Consider the following 17,039-nt stretch of genomic DNA (forward strand, 5'->3'; position numbering starts at 1 on the left):
CTGCATAAATAACAGGCTTTGATTTGCTCAGTTGAGGAACACAAGTTCCAGAAAAGGCAGCTGTCCTGCAAGATGACTTTGTGTCTTGGCATGTCAGGCTTTTGAGCTTCTGAAGGGCAGCATCTCAGCTGCATCCTAGGCAAGGATGTCACATGTCTCTGGAGACATCTATCTGTGGCAGAAGTGTGGGCACCAATGCAGCATAGGTCCCTGTACTTCAGAAAGCTAAGGTTCTCTAACATTTTGCCTTTGTTTGTTATTTTAATGCATATTGTAGCCTTTTTTATTAGAATAAACTTCTGTTGGAGGATGTTCACTTTGCCTTCCGAAGTGAGAGATCATGTATTTAAGAGGAATTTCAGAGTTACTGAGATATTTGAAGTTTAATTTGACTTACTTTGCTATTCAGAGAAGTGTTTGAGAACTCCAGGGGACAGCTTATGTTTGTTTTTGTTATTCTTTGAAATTAGATCTTAAAATAATGCCCCAAGATAAAGATCAAATTATTGCATTATTAAAATTAGAACATTAAAAGGCTGCAATAAGATGTTGAAAAGCCTTTTAAGATTGGTCCGTGAATCAAGTTTTTGCTAGAACCATTTTGTTTAGAAGGTGATTTATTGTGAATGATTATGCATTAAATTTCAGAGATGCTGATTTGCTGTTTTTTGTCATATGCCCGAAGTTCAGAAATTCCAGTGCTTATAATGCATTTCACAGTGGAATCATTCTTGCAGCGAATCCTTGAGCATAGGTGTTGGTAAACTGTCTGATTGTCTATTGAAGTAGACCAACCAGTATTTCAATAAAGATTAAGGATTTTGCAACTTGGGCAGCATTTTTGAAGATCAATTATAATTATTGCCTTGTAAACAAGAGTTAACCCATATCTTCAGGTAAGTCAGCCTTGCCTAAGTATGGAAACCTCATTTCAATGGGTAGGTAAGGAATGTAAATAATGCAATTTGTCCAAACAGAGCAAGATATCAAAATTCCTCCAGAGCAGATCTTAAGCAATAGATAGTTCTCCCCCATTCCTTGTCTCAAGTTCTTCAAGGGGCGTTATAGTAATATTGCTATACAAATAGAGCTTTTTCAATGAAACAGATGGTTTAAAAATAAGACTGCCTGAGAAAAAGGGCTGAGCATATAAATGTTCTTCTATTGTAGGATGAAATTATTGGAAATGTTGAATTAACTAACTCCACTTCTCTCTTTGCCTCTCCTAGTCTGTAGGAGCTAACTTGACCTGCAGCATAGCACCAAGCATCTGCATTCTGGGTGACAGTAGTTCTTATGAGATAGATCTGGTTTTCTCATTAGTCCTTTGGAAATAATTATAGATATTGAAAGGCTGAAGCTGGACTTGAATGAATTCCAGGCTTGATCGTTTTTGGTTTTTTTTTCTTTTATTTTGTGGAGAGCAGCAGGAATGCTGATAGTGACTTGAATGAAATTTTTACCATGGCTTCTGTTTCTTTAACATCCAGCTCTGTATCCAATTTTTTTCCTCTAAGGAAGTGGACTGCACAGAAATAATGTCTGTGAAAAATAAACTGAAAGAAAACAAATGGCTCCCCTTGATTTTTCTGGAGCAAATGAAGGTGGTCATCCTTCTGAGGCAATATCTATGAAGAACATTCTAAAAATGTTATGCTGTTATTCTGACTTCTTCCATCTTTTCTTTAAAGCTTTATCAGATGAAGATAATCAAGAGAGTATTAATAAAGCTCTGATGTAGTCTGTTGGGCAGAAAACAGGTTGATAACCATGTCTAATGCAGTTGGCCTTACCAGGTGGACAGCTAATGTAGGTCTTCATTATGAATTTGTCCACTAGATTTCGCCTATGCATTTTGGGGAATCAGAATCAGATGTGCTGTTGAACACTATATTAATTGTTTTTATAGACTTTGCATCTTACTGCTCAGATGAGGTGCTTGGACAATAAGCTTGTTCATTTTGCCATACTGCTGTCAAAATACATATTTTGACATTTCTAATATTGTCACTCAGTAGGATTCTGGTCTATGGAGAAAAGACTGTAATGAGTACAACTATCCTTTTTTAACTTTCACTTAATAGTGTAACTCGGGCTTTTATTGACACAGCTCATTGAATTTACAAACTGTCAGTAAATCTCTGACCCTTTAAAAAATAATGTCTCAAATCCCAGTGATACCTTTCGTTAGAAATCTTACGAAATACTATATTATGTAAAGAAAAAAAGATAGACAACCCATAATGAGCATGACTTAACCAGCAAATATTTAAGCTATCAGTTGTCTGTTAATGGCTCTTATGTTATAGGAATATTCCCAAGATGCAGGAATGAAGCATGGGTTGGGACAGCAGTAAACGGCAAACAGCTCTACTGCAGTTGTATGCATGTACAAATGTGTAAGCAAGAGCAGAACATTTTGTACTGTTTGTTAACCTTCCACTTGACCTCTTTTACTCTTTCCATTTCAGTATTAGTTTTTATTTTCTTTAGTTAATGAATTGGAAATTCTAAATAATACTAAATCATCTTTAGTTAATGAATCAGGATTTTCTCCTTTGCCTTAATGCCTGCTTCTCAGACAGGATCTACTTTGGTGTTAAAGACTATGCAATACTTATGTATGAAAATGAGGTATTCCCTTAACTATGCAGTACAAAAACAGTTGACTCTTGCACACTGTGAAAATGTAAGGTAGCCTGTAGACCTAATGCCAGCATATCAAAAAGTGTTTATTTCTGTCTTGTATTGTTAATATTCTTTTCTGAGATGAAAGGCTCTGCCGTTTAGCGGATTGGAAGGAAAGTTATTTCTAAGCCTCTACAATGTAGCCTCTGCTTTGTGTTTTGTGCCTATGAACTCCATTGTAGCGGTTCTGAAATACATTGCCTGCCCATCACAGCAAGTAAATATTATTGCACAATAACGTAAAAATAGAGTACTTGTTTCTTTTGCCTGCGCTGTTTTCTTTGCCTGCAGAATTTTTAAGTTGTGTTTTCTGAGGCATACGAGCTGCCTGATCAACTCTTTGCTCTACCTACTTTGAGACCGTAAGCAGAATGCATGAGATCTGTAGCACTTCTAGAGGAAAAGAGGTTCCAACAGGGGAACAGAGAAAATTTTTCACTCTTTCCCAGTATTTCCCAGTAGTGATACACAAAACTGTGTCCTTGTGAGGATATTGCAGGGAATGAGGAGGCACCGTAACAGAAGTTGAAGCTGTATGAGGAACACTTTTATGTATTCATAGATGATTTTAAGTGACTTAGGGGTATATTTGGTTTTTGAGAGATAAATTCCCCAGGTCTAATACACCTGAGGACTTTGTCTTGAATCCTGATGAAAGGAACCATCCAAAGATTACTGTGCCTAGAAATGTGTAGATATGAATACAAAGAAAGACAAAAGGCATCTTGGGTTGATTTATTTTATTTTAATGATTTGGCTTTATTTTGATTGGCGACAAATGCTAACAGATAAACTGGTTTTGGTTTTCTTTCCATCCCTGAGAAAGGTATGGGGCATAAGAAAGAGCATGAATGTGTGTGTGGGGGGAGAGGGGGGCAGAAGGAGGGGGGGTGTGGGGAGGGGAAGGAGAACGTATGTTGATGTTGTCTTTTTGAGGAGGGAGGATTTTTCTATTAACAGCACAGCACAATTCAGAGACTAGTTTGAACAAGTACATAGTTTTAAGACAAGACAGAACAGAGCAAAGGTGTTTCTACAGTTTCCATTGAAAACACTGCTGAGTGCTCTGATAGGATGCTGAGGCTCTCTGTAAGACACTTGCAAATTGACAAGTATCTTTTTCCCCTTTGGTTAGATCCTTCAGCCTTTTTAAAGCAAGGGAAAGTGTGAGTTAGAATTCTGTTTAATCAGTGTGTTCAATGTAAATTCCTTGGGAAAGAAACTTTGGGATCTGAAGGATGAGAAACATGATGCACACGTCTGGACTGTGACTGTGTGTTGCCATGATGGCAAATAAAGTGTGTAGATCCTCATTCCAAGGAAGTGGAGGTACCATGAACAAAAAGGAGCAGACGTAGCTCTGTGTTGTGGCAAGAGGAATTTGTTAGTATGTAATTTGAAAGGGACTGTTTAATGTCACATAGCTAATCAGGTTTCTGGATGAGAGAATAAGAATACAACTTTAGGGGAAGAGCTATGAAATCTACCTCTTGTTATCTAAATTATAAAATATTTCAGATACTTGACATATAAACCACTCCCTTCAAGTGAATGATGTGTCAGATATTCCTTGTTTTTTTTTGTGAAGATGAGGGCTTTGCTATGAAACCTTTTTCTTGAGAGGATCAAAGTAAGAAAAACATGGTGGGGGAGGGAGAAGGAAAACCTCAACATATTCTTAAAATGCAGCTGCATTTGCTTTGGAGCCACGAGCAATGTTTATATGCACATTTAGTACACAGCACAGGTAAAGCAGAAATTTCAAGTGGACTGGGAGTTTAAATGTGTCTTCCCACTTCCTGATATTTTCATGTTTGTTAAGTTTCATCTCATTTGAGATGAATGCAAAGTACTACAATGATTTTTATAATGGTATGCAATTTTTTTTTACCCTATTGCTTTAGTGATACTCTGTAAAAGTCCCACTTTAACATTGTTGTTTTTTTTTTTCTGGAATAATTTAATATACCCTTCTGTGTGGTCTAATTTTCATTTGTAGTCACTATGTATCAATACTGCCTCCAGCACAATGCATTTGAGAGCCAACTTCATTTGTTTTGGAGAAAATTCAAAGCTTGATGTAGAAAGTTAGAGAATAAATTGAGGTGAGGAATGGGTAAAAGCATTGACAAGTGCAATGTGGGCACCTGCTTTTGTATGCTTGATGTATGTATTCAGTCAGTGGTAGTGTTGAACATCATTCTTAGACGAAGCATAATTATCTCACATATTTATCTGTGGTATATGTTTCTTTTCTCTTTATTGCATTGTTCCAAGCTCTTCTACCTTTGAAGGAGAATGGGGATTTTGGAACATGCTAACTTTTCCAGCAGACTTCTTTGTAACTCTGAAGGGAGCATCAGCAATAACATTTGGATTTTCATATCACAGTTCATTTATTTTCTCTCCTTGTTTGTGCTATTTATTTCCTGCACTTGTTCTAGGGAAACTTGAGGAACTTACTTTAGTGCAGATGTTCTGAATCAAGCAATTTTTTCTTCTTCTATAGCTACAAGTGATTAGAAAGAATGGAATCTGACAAGTGCTTACAGAAAGGACATATATCCTACCAAAAAAGATCATCTCTGTTGCAATTTGAATTGTTGAATACATACATCTGTAATAGAAGTTGTCTCTTGAGCAGTTAGGAATTACTGTTTGTTTTTTCTTTAATATTAATTTATAAATTAACATTTAAATAGTGCTACATGGTGAATTGTCAAAGGGAGTTAGAACTGATAGCAGATAAACTTAACTTTGTGTTTAAACAAACACCTTCCAGGATAAATGTTCTTAAGGATTCTGCATAATCTTCTATGTAATTCTTACCACCTCTTGAGTATGAAAACCCTAGATCATCCCCAGTTCTAGCTATCAAAACCTCTTATTCTCTGTTATGTTGAATTCTTACTGTCAACAAGTATCTGAAGCAAATTTGAAGTAAGGAAGCACAGTCAAATCCAGGTATTCTTTTTCTGCTGCCTTGGGTCACCATGTTGTAGCAGTATGTAATGGATTCTGCATTTGCCACACTACTCTGAGTGACATAACCTTCCAAAAAAAACCACCAAAAAATCAACAAAAAAAAACCAAAAAAACAAAAAAACAAAAAAACAAGCCCCAAACCAAACTTAAAAGTGAAGATAATATATCACTTGAAGGAAGTTGCAAGTTCTGCAAAGAGTGAAGGTATTGGGCAGAGGGCATTGAAGGGCTGTGAAAGGATGGAAGTTGGGGGGTGCAAATCAGGGTAAATCTGGGGTCTGCTGCCATTTTAAGCTTAATGCACTGCAGACTATTGTAGGTATTTTCTTTTAAATAACACTTTATGAAGAAAAACATTCTTGATAGTGATCCTACTTGTACATTAAACGTTCCTCTTAATTTTTTTTAGCACTAAACACACACACAAATCTGTTGAGGAGGAGCTTGAAAATTATTGTGTGTCCTCACTGGGATGATGCCCAGGACTAAAATGTTTACCTCTGTGTCTTTGTTTCGCCTGAGGCATTTGTAATTGCTTCAGCACTGCAGGCAGCCAGGGAGATGGGAGTGTGCATGCGTGTTGGGTGGCAAAGGGAGGGAGAGGCTGAGAGAAGAATGCCAAAGCACTGAATGCCTTCATGGCTGATGGAGAAAACATTTGGCCCTGGGGAAGAATATTTCAGAGAAGTCTTGGAATACCTCCAGATCACCGCCACCATATTCTTGCTATAGCCACCTAGAGGAGGAAAAAAAACAAACCACATCATACTAACTTCTTGCTGCAGAGAGAATAGACAAACTAGGAAGCTTGCTGGGGAAAGGGGGGAGCATCTCTGTTTGAGTTTTATGGTAGCAGATGGACTGTGCTCTGTTTTCTGGCTCTGATGATAGATGTTAAGTTTAGTCTTTGTCTCGTGCATGCTGAGATGATAGAATAGAGAGCATCTATCGCTGAAGGAGAAGAACATATGCCAAAAAAAAAAAAGGCAGAATACAAAAACACTGCAGATTAAAAATATGCAACTTTATTGCTTATTTTTATATCACAAATGACCCTACATTTAGGACTGGAATTGAAATTATCTGAAGCTTGTTGATATGTTCACAAAAGAACAAAGTCTCGGTAGTATTTCAAGAACTCTCCTCTTGCTGGGAAAAGCAGACTGTGAATCCATTTTTTTTTTTCCTCCTGATATGTCACTATTAAAATTAATTGACTTAACCAGGATTTAGTATGGTCTCCTACCTTTAAAATGTATTGGATATAATTTGTTTAAATCATTTTGGAGCACTTAAAAGTGGATAAGCCAGCTTGTGGAATAAACTGATGTGCATGAAAATTGGCAAAGTTGTTAAACACTGCACATTTTAATGGTATTTTGTTGGGGTAATATTACTTCAGCTGCACAATTATGGGAGCCTGCTGCATATTAGCAGATGCTTTCTTCATAACCTCCAGCTATATGCACTGAGTTATTTTCTTCTTCAGACTATCATCTTGGTTTCTCCTAGACCACATACATATATATATATATATATATATATATATATATATATATATATAAAAATCTGTAGCATTGCATGCTGAAGGCAATAGTGAGTGTGATGCTTTCTATGTTGTTAGGCAATCAGCATTATCAGCAGCTCCAGCGTTCAGGATTAGTGTTCTCATTATTATTTGGCATCTGCATTACCTACGTGAATCTGTTCAGTGCTGCTTCTCCAGAATGCAGCTGGGCTCTGCCCAGGAGAATGAAGCTACAAAGCTTTTCTGTAGTTGTCACTGTACTCAGGAGTTCAGTTGTGATGGCAGCTACAGTTTTCACAGTACAGCTCACTAAAATGTGTAAAAGCTTGCATTTTATTTGAAGAAACTAGAACATACTAAAAGTTGTATTTGTATTTTGAAACAATAAAGCAGGGACGGAGTAAGGTTCTCAAGGTTGCATTGCAATTTAGTTGTTTTTTCCAGGAATAAAATTCAGGTCTCACAAGCCCAAGCTTCATCCTTGGTTCACTAGCAAGTAGATGTTTCTGAATTCAGTATGCTACAAGAAATACACCAGCTGGTATCCAGCAGCACAGAAAACATCGTTCAAACTAGCAAATCAAAAGCAGGTATACCTTTTCCTGAGGATTATGAATTTCTTTTTTACTCTGAAGAATGAATTTTTATTTATTTATTTATTCTAAAATCAATTTCAGAGAACCATAGCATGACTTGGATCCCAGGCAACTCATAGCCTAGCCAGCCCCAACCTCCTGTTGTGGACCGAGCTGCCACCCATGGGGTCAGGCTGCCCAGAGCCCCATTCAACCTGGCCTTGAGCGTGTCCAGGGATGTGGAACCCACAGCTCCTCTGGTCAAGATCACTGACATTTGCAAAATGTCAGATAAAATGAAATATATTATTTAATGTTTTCGTGTCTAAAGATGCTTGAGTTCAAACTTAAAAGATAAAGTAAGATTCTTACTTTTAGTTGTAACTTTCTTAGCTAACTTGACCTCTTTAGTGTTGGGAAAGTATCTGCGTACTGAAAAAAGGGATCAAGCATTTGGTTTTATGCTGGCTAATTGCATAATTATAGGATATATCTAATTTACTTTTTCCTAAATTGGCATGGATACTGAGGAGCTTGAAACTCATTGTATGCCATATAAGATTTGTATGGTTAGTATCAGCTTTGAGTGTGAGACTTATGTTGGATAATCACTTAGGACATGAAACTTCTTGGCAGACTTCTAGAAGAGGCCCATTTCATGGGCAGTTCGTCTTTTATGAGTCTGGGTGCAGTAAAGTTGAAGCTATTTTCTTGCAGGTACAAGTTGCAGAAGAGGTAGAAGCACTACAGTAATGTGTTTTGAGGAAGGAATGAGTTTCTCAAGAAGATTGTTGCACAGTTTCCTTCTTTTGATATTTTATGTATGTAAACTATATATATCTAAGTCTCATAAAGCAACCCTACATCCCCTTCAAATCTTGATCACAGTGTCCTTCAGAGTTTAACAATTTTGGCCATGGAGTTTAATTGCATAGTGAGTTTCTCTGGTCAGGTAACTCTCAATTTCTTCTGCTGTCAATGCTAACTCTGGCTCAAAAGATGCTACTGTTGTTGGCATCCCAGAACTAGAAAATTCTGTCTGGGTTATCATTCCAATTAGTTTCAGATTGAGGAATCCAGCTGAGCGTTTCCTAGGCATCTAGATAGCAAATGCCAGTGTCAAAAGAACATTTGACATGTCTCATATGTTAAAGGCTTGGAAAAAAAAAAAAAAGAAAAAGAGAAGGGTTTCACTCTACAAGAGCAAGCATTTGCATAAGATGTTTTGCTCTCAAAGTCAAGGAGGCCAGTGTTGTATCAAAGCCCATTTATTTGAAATAAAAGTACTCAGTTGCATAATTTGCACAAAGTTGGATAAAGGCCATCTTTTCTCCCCTTCTTCAATGTCTTCATGAAAAATATGACTTCAGTGGAAGCAATAATTTCTTCTTTATTATTGTTTTTATCCATCTCCACTATTTTAAAGTAGGTAATTTTATTTGCTCTGTCAACATTCTTAATAATGTATTATACTTTAAAAATGACTATTTTGGGAATAGTGGTGGTTTTTGGCAAGAACTAAGCACTGATTACTGGGCTGTAAATCTGTAGTGGTTTGTTAAAAGGTTAAATTTGCACTAACATGTCTTGTCACTTTGACCTAGGTGGAGTTAAAGAGCGAAAGTAGGGCAAGTTCAGCATATTTTAAAGTACTGTTATTAGTCAAATCCCTGAAAAGCCAAATAAATGTGTCATTCTGTTTTATAATTTTCAGCCAGAAGATTGTGGCTGACTGGTGACTTCATGTATTCTGATCGATGTTATCCCTGTCAACAGTACATTTCCTGTCTCGGCTCTCCAGTTTCTTCATTGGTTCTTGTTTTGGCCTGATAGAGAATAAAGAGCTACTTTAACTGGAGTTAAAGCTGTGGGTAACTTATGGAATTAGTAATTATTAATTAATAATCCAACTTATGGAATCTTTGTTGAGACCTTCCTTTTGAAAAAAACTGGAAAAGAGGTAGGATGACCAGTAGTATGCGTATCAATGTGCAAAATATGAGCAGGGCTTTCAGTTCTGAGTCTTGGTATGAGTTACAGCGTGCAGTAATTCTACATTATGGGATCCCTTTTTTTTTTTCCTCCTTTTCTCCAGAGATGATCTCCGTGTGGGCTGTGTCTCATGTTCTGATGATGTTGGATTTACTATGCACGCAAGTTAAGCCTGACAAATTATGGATGAGTCAGATCTGTTGCTTTTGTGATTTGCGCGTGAGATTGTATGCACGTGTGTGGGCATTCAAGTTTCTTAATAACTTGGAGCTTTTGTTCCGGCAAGCCGAAAGTTCTTTTTAAGAAGTACTGGTGATGCTCTTCCTTTGTCCAGATGTGATTTCTATTGAACCAGAATCATTTCTGTGCAGGCCTGGACATTTCACGGCACTGTGCGTTATAGAATAGCAGTTACAGTACTCCCTGTGTTCATTTTCTGCTCTGGAATGTGTCCATGGATGCCTATATCCTTGGGGTGTGTGTGTTTGTGCGGCTTGCATCTGTGAAGTTTCAAACATCTGCATCTGTAGAAAGCTGAGTTTCATTCATTTTTGTTTTTTGTTTTTTTTTTTCCTCGAAAAAAAATCCTATGTTTATTTTGTCCTTATTTTGCTCAGAAGAATATTGTGAATTGGAATACCTATAAACAAAATGCAGCACCAGAAAAAGAATATTCCTATTTATTTCATGGTCCTTATTCCTGGACTTCAGCTTACTAATTGCCATCTTTCCATGCCAGTTCTTCAGTCCAACAAATAATCTGATTTAATGAGATCTTTTTTTATCTGAGGACTTTTTCAGCATGAAAAGGGAAAAAGGGAGAGATAAGTGGTAATATTATCTGGCCTGCATTATAAGGAGAATTGTTTGATTTTGTAGAAGGAGCACAGGGTTGTATTTAGCAGATGTTCTAACCATTCTCTCCTGGAAGTGGAATCTATCTGCATAATGCAGGCACATTTTGGAGGAGGGGTAGAGAAGGGCAGATATTTGTATACCTTCTTCCCTACCCCTCCCCAGTTTGGTATTCTGCTTTGTTATTATTTTTCTCTTGCTGCCTGTTAGCAAAACAAACAAACAAACAAAAAAAACAGAAAAGAAGAAGAAAAAGATCTAATTTGTTTAGCAGAATTTTAAGCAGAACAAAAAGTTTATTTTTAGTGTGCATGAGAATGCTGAAGTGGGAGGAAATAAACATTCTTCCTAGAGGTTTCAAAAGTCCTTTTGAAGGGAAAAGGTGGGAGGCAGAGAGCATTGTCACCTTGGTCTATCTTTAGCAAATGACGCTAAAGTAATATAAAATATTCCTAAATATGCCCAAATAAATGAATTGTTGTGGTATTGTTTTTTTTTCCTTTTCTGATCAGCCTTCTAGTTTTGACTTCATTTTACTACTCCTATAGGTGTTGGTTTGGTATAGGCTGCTGTTCAGGCTAGTTCAGAACTTATCTTGGGTATTAATTTTAGTTAATTGCTGGTGTTACCCTACCCACAGTATATATCGTACCCTGCCCAGTGAGAGTGCCCAGCATGGTTACTATATTAAAATGTTTTAAGGAAGCAAAACACAAAGCTGTAGAAATCCAAACTTCAGTAGTTTCATTCTCCATGTGTGTATTTTCCCTAACTCACTGGGATGAATTCAAACTCTACTTTCCAGTTTTGTCTAAGTAATTCTTAAGGATAAAAATATTGTTGCTAAAGCTTTTATTTTGCTAAAATAAAATCTGAGATTTTTATGTAGAAATATAAACCATGAGATGAGTTGTAGGGAGACAGTGATGAGTTTAAGTGTGTATAGAAAGCGCTAGTATTGTCAGATTTGTTTAGAAAAATTGAGGTATATAGCCTTCTTTGTAATGTTTCAAAGTGTAATAATTCAGCTTCTCATTCTGGTGTAGCCAGTGCATGCATAAATCATGAGCACACTGCATCTTAAAGATGTGATGCTTGTAGTTGTCTGTACGGCTTACTGTATGGTAACTGTTATAATTAATTACTTGACAGGCTGAATGTCTTTGAGCACTTTGTCATCAATGTGCATGGATGGCAGGTAGCTGGGCTGAAAGGTTCAAGCATTCTCTGGTACATAGCAATATAGAGAGTAGAACTTGGTCCCCTTCCAAGATTTAAATTTGTCCTTGTCTTTCAGAAAAGTGGGAGGTAAAGAAAACGGTGATGCAATGTCTTCTTAAATATGTAAGTTTCGCCTATCACCTTGGACTTTGCAAAATGACCTTCCATCTTTAGCTTCAGTTGTTCCCTATACCGAGGACACAGTATCCAAATTTCCTGTTGGTAGCTTCTGAAGCAGAGTTGAAAGTCACAGAATCTCATGGAGAGATGTCTGTGGGTGAGTGTATGATATACATTCTTAATTTAGAAGCAAATATGTAAATAACGAAGATTTCAAGTTCTTGATGATAAGGAACAGGATGTTGGTGAGAAATTTGGGCACTGTAACCATGAATCCAGATCATCCTGCACATGTGGTATTTCCTCGTTATATAATGCTTTTTAGGCTGTATTGCCCATGCATTCAGCAAACTTCTTGGAGGCTTTGATAGGCTAAAAAAAGTAAGGGGAAAAAGAATTGCAAGCACCTTCAATCATCAAGTCTAGTTTCTATATAAGTGAGTAAACAGCAGAACAATGATTCCTTCTTGCCTTGGTTCTTTGATTAGGTTCAAGGGTGAACTTCTGCTGGTGTATTTGTTCTGTACACATTCAAGCAAAGAAATGAACGCTTGAATTAGGTGGCCTGTTACTGTTTCTTACTTCTGAAGTACCTTTTTGTTGAGTTGTTGAGAGTGTATTATCTTTGTGTTTATGGTGAGTTAACAGAGAGAGATGCATTGTGATCACTTCTGTCCTGTGTATTTTGCACTGTTTTGAGATATGAAACAATAACCATGTTTTTCTTGTGAACCTTCTAGTTTATGGAAAGGTGAAAAAATGGTGAAGTTTTGTCCACCTAGATTTTGTCATGAATTTCACTTAGGCCCAGATTTCAGCCTGCATTTGAGGCTTGTTTATCAGTACTTAAAACACCAAGGATGATTTTTACAACAGGATTTATTTCCTCTGCAGTAGGCGACTGCGAACCCCCCCTCGAGATGTGATGCGGCAGGACCTCCCCGGCTCTATGATTGATGTGTGGCACATGCTTTAGGGGCGTAGACGAAGCACATAGGGTATATAAGCTAGAGTTCGCATGTAATAAATGCCATTTTGCTGTCCATCATATTGGTGTATAAGTGCAGTTATTTGGTCCTGGCCAGCTTAAGGTCAGTAGCGTAGGAGGCAATGCAACATTCCTCCCACTTCAGCACTCTCATGCACACAAAAAGTAAACTTTTTGTTCTTCTTAAAATACTACTAAACAAATTATTTTATTTTATTTTATTTTTGTTTACAAAATCTCAGGGATTTGGTTAATTCTTTGACAAGTATTCTTCTTTTCTGATTCTTATAGTTAGCTAAGCTGCCGATTACTTAATAATACTTTTTTTCCTGACTCATTGTTTGGTTCACCACTGCAGTTCAGTGCTTCATTTCTAACTTTTGTCTTGAAAGGCAGGTGTTTTATTACTGCTTTAAATGCCTGAGAATTGCTGATGAGCTGTCTCTTCAATACTTAATATTTCTTTTCTTTTTTTTAAATCATTTCCTAGGAGTCTCTGAAGTAGACCCAGGACTCCTCTGCTAGGTGCTGCACAAACACAAAATAGAGACGGTAGATGACTGAAGAGGGATGGTGACTGAAAGGTAGGTGAGAGACTGCATTTGGTTCAGTGAGTAGATGCTGATATCATGGAGAGATTAGATTGTAAGATGCTATCTGGAAAAAAACTGAGAGACAGCTTTGTAGAAAAGGTAGACTTTCTCTATATCTAAACTAAGGGAAAGAAGTAGGAAAAATAGAAATGGGAGGAATTCAAGACAAACAGAACCTGCAGTTCTCCTTCATTCTCTTCCTCCGTTTAATTATGCTCATCTTTGAAAAGAGAAGCTGAAAATAAGAATGTTTATTTAAAGAAAAAAATGAAAGAGTAACTGTAAGACTAAAACATTTGTAGGTGGCAGAGACAGTATTTCAAGATGCTATTTTGGAGGCTACACACAAATGTTTACCATTGGCTTAAAAAAGACGTAGGAAAAAGGAGCCTGTACAGCTAAATGACAAGGTAAAAGAGACAATTAAAAGCAAGAGAACATCTTTATTAAAGGTAAGGCTGTGTTCAAAGGAGGAAAATAGGAGGAAAAAAAGGAAAAAAGAACGAAAAGAACAGGAAACAAAACAAAAACTGCCTTGTAAAGGTAAACATTGAATTAATAAGTGCTTTTTTTTTCCAAAGTAATTCAGTAGAAGGAAACCAGTTAAGAGTTTGTGGGTCCTACACATAGAGACAGCAGGAAATGAGTGGTACAGTAAAAAGCCATGTCAGAAAACTACATAATTATTGTGTATATGCATGTGCTCTCCATTGAGCTGTGTGGGATAGTTCCTGTTTTGGAACTCTTGTTACGGGATGGTTTCAGTTGAGGCTGCTGCAATCAACTGAAAACATTTGTAGGAGAAGTGGAAACAATTGTGTGTTCTCGTATAACTCGCCAAGTTTTTAAGGAACTGAAAAATGAAATAGACCAGCTAGAGTGTGATGTGCAGCCTCTAGCTTTAAAGCATCTCAGCAGCTGAGGATGTGAAGATGCCTGATTTGATGTCACATTTTAGAAAGCATTCATTTGGAATCTAGGAACCTCTAAACTGGTGAGTCTTTTGTTTAAACTGAGTAGATTGCCTCAGGTAATGGTTTAATGGATGTGTTAGGAAGGACTCTGGATAAACATGATAATGATACATCAAAAGCATTGATTTCTGTGAACAGCAGCGTGATGAAGAGACAGGCTGATATTAGCCTTCAGTTACTTGAAAGGGTGCCCACAAAGATGATAGAACTAATGTTCTTAGTAGTAGCAAACTATGTAGCAGTGGGAGGGGAGAGTTAGCATGCTTAGGTTACAGATTAGAACACTGGACGTTTTGGGAAAATCCATTTCCTTATGAGCTACATGGGATAGGTTTTGGGTCGCTCCTCATGGAGGTTTTCAAGTATCAGCTGGACAAAGCCATAGCTTATATGAACTACTGTGACTTTTAGTAGTACGTTGAACTGGATGACTCCCAAAAATCCTTTTCAACCATTGTTTTCATTATTTGAAGCCTTACTAAAATGCTGTGGTCTTCTGGAGGACTTAACAAGAATGCAGGTGAAAAAGATTGTGATGTATTGTTGTTTTGAAAAGTCATTCAAAGTCCTTACTATAAATCTTTGAAGCAATTAGACAGGCACAGGTTAGAGGGTAGGGCTGACAACTTTGTAAATAATTGGTTTAATGATTGGAATCAAGACACAGGACAAAACATGGTTATTTCTCACAGTACTTGGTGACACCAGTGAATTTCCACAGAAATCTCTGAGGGTGCCTGGGAGGATTGTTACATTCCTAAGTGGCTTCAACAGAAGTTGAAGGATGATGACGACATTTGTTTCAGATGTTACCTTATTCAAGACAAAAAAGGTAATAAGTGAGTGGAATAAAAAACTACAAAAGAAACTTGTAGAATTGAGTGGTCATTAAAATGGGAGACTTAATTATGGTAAAATGTTTTGTGCTGACCTTTGCACATGAGATCTTGTGATTAGAAACAGTATTTTAATGAAAGAATCATCAGTCACAAAGAAAACGTAAGTTGTCAGAAGTAGCTCTGAAAGGCTAGTGATCAAAATATCATCAGGCTATTCTAAATATATGGTGTGTTTAGCTCTGAAATACAGTGCACCATTTTAGTTTCACATCTCAGTAAGAGGGGAGTAAAATAGGAAAGGATTCAGAAAAAAAGGACATAAAGAATGAAGAGAGGTGACAGAGGCATGGAACAGCTTCAGTGCAAGAACGACTGGGAGACTAGGTGAGAGCCTTCCAGTGGAAAGTGAGGTTTTGGCCAGATGGTAATAATGGTACATATCTATAAAATTTTAAAAGCTGTAAGGTGTGTGGGTGGGAAATGAAGACTCCTTGTGCCTTATTTTTGTATCAGAAGAGTTATCAGCTGAAAAAGGCAAGGAGTCCTTTCAGTGCAAGGGAAGAAATTTTTCTTTGCAATCACAGTGTGTAGGTTATTTCTGGGTTTCCTTGCAACAGGAAGGTGTACATACTGCATGTGTATAATGAGCTGCTGAACAAAGTTGAAAAAAGGAGGAAAAAAAAATGCATGCAAAGGTGCTAGCTCTAGGCTGGGTAGTTAATCATCTGAAAATTGTAAAAAGCTGTGCAGTACGTGTTTTGGGGGCAGAGGAGCATATTTCTGCATAATTGCTCTGTTTTTCACTGCTGCTCTTGGCTGCTTCCGGAGGCAAGCCAGTGGGTCAGACTGGATATTTAGTCTGAATGAGTATGATAATTCCTTGTGGGCAAAACATCCAGTCTGGTCTACTGTGACAATTCTGATGCACTCTTTCGTAAATAGTAAGGTTACAGGGTGCAGTCCCAGAATAGAACTCTTGGTAGAACTGCTTTTAAAAATACTGAGCTGTTATGTAATTTGAGGTCTTAAGCTGAACGCAGGGACTTTTCCTCACTATAAAATGAATGCTTATGTTGGCACTTGATAAATTATCATTCGATTAGTTTAATATGTTCAAGATGTTTCATTGAGGGTTCAGTGCCTCATCAAAAATCTCACTTTTCTAACTGCATTCCCTATACAATCAGTACTGCCTGTCAAAAAGAGAGTTAATAGAAAAAAAAAACCCTCATACTGGTATATAAGCACTAGTGGAACTTGCCTCAACCTAGTGGGTTGAGGTGGTGGAATTTGAGGGAAGAGATGAGTAAGATAAAATGGAAAAGATTAGAGAGGGTATAAAGAGTGAGAAGAGAGTGCTAAACTCAGAGATACTTCTGTGAACACAAATTAATATGAGAGACAAAATGTTGGAGTTCTATTATGACAGTCAATGGGGCAAAGGTAAAAGTGGTAGAGTTGCAAAATGGTAGCAGCTGAAACGGCCAAAACTGATGCATCTGGTAAAGAGAGAAGGTCAAGGGAGAAGTTTACTGGATAATAAGATTTAATTGAAGGTATTAAATGATGAGAGATAAGTATGAGAAAGTACTGAAGAAAGTTATTAAAAATTAACAAAACTGGATTTTAGGATCTTAGAAGGAAGCAGCTGCTGGGAATGAAAGAATCAATGTCTCTCCTT

General features: G+C 37.2%; 1 protein-coding gene across 8 annotated transcripts in view; it reads left to right on the forward strand.

Annotated features, from left to right (window-relative positions):
• The window catches only part of SEMA5A (semaphorin 5A), a 314,761-nt gene that overhangs the window by 62,840 nt on the left and 234,882 nt on the right, over window positions 1-17,039 (forward strand). For 7 of the 8 annotated variants that reach the window (XM_052703890.1, XM_052703888.1, XM_052703894.1 and 4 more), the window contains exon 2: window positions 13,443-13,536. The exons of the other annotated variant lie outside the window; for it this stretch is intronic. The gene's annotated coding sequence lies outside the window, so the exon portion shown is untranslated. The remainder of the gene's footprint in view (window positions 1-13,442; window positions 13,537-17,039) is intronic. 8 annotated transcript variants of the gene reach the window in all.

The sequence above is a fragment of the Tympanuchus pallidicinctus genome, unplaced genomic scaffold (assembly GCF_026119805.1).
Source record: "Tympanuchus pallidicinctus isolate F22 unplaced genomic scaffold, pur_lepc_1.0 scaffold5, whole genome shotgun sequence".
Classification (NCBI taxonomy): domain Eukaryota; kingdom Metazoa; phylum Chordata; class Aves; order Galliformes; family Phasianidae; genus Tympanuchus; species Tympanuchus pallidicinctus.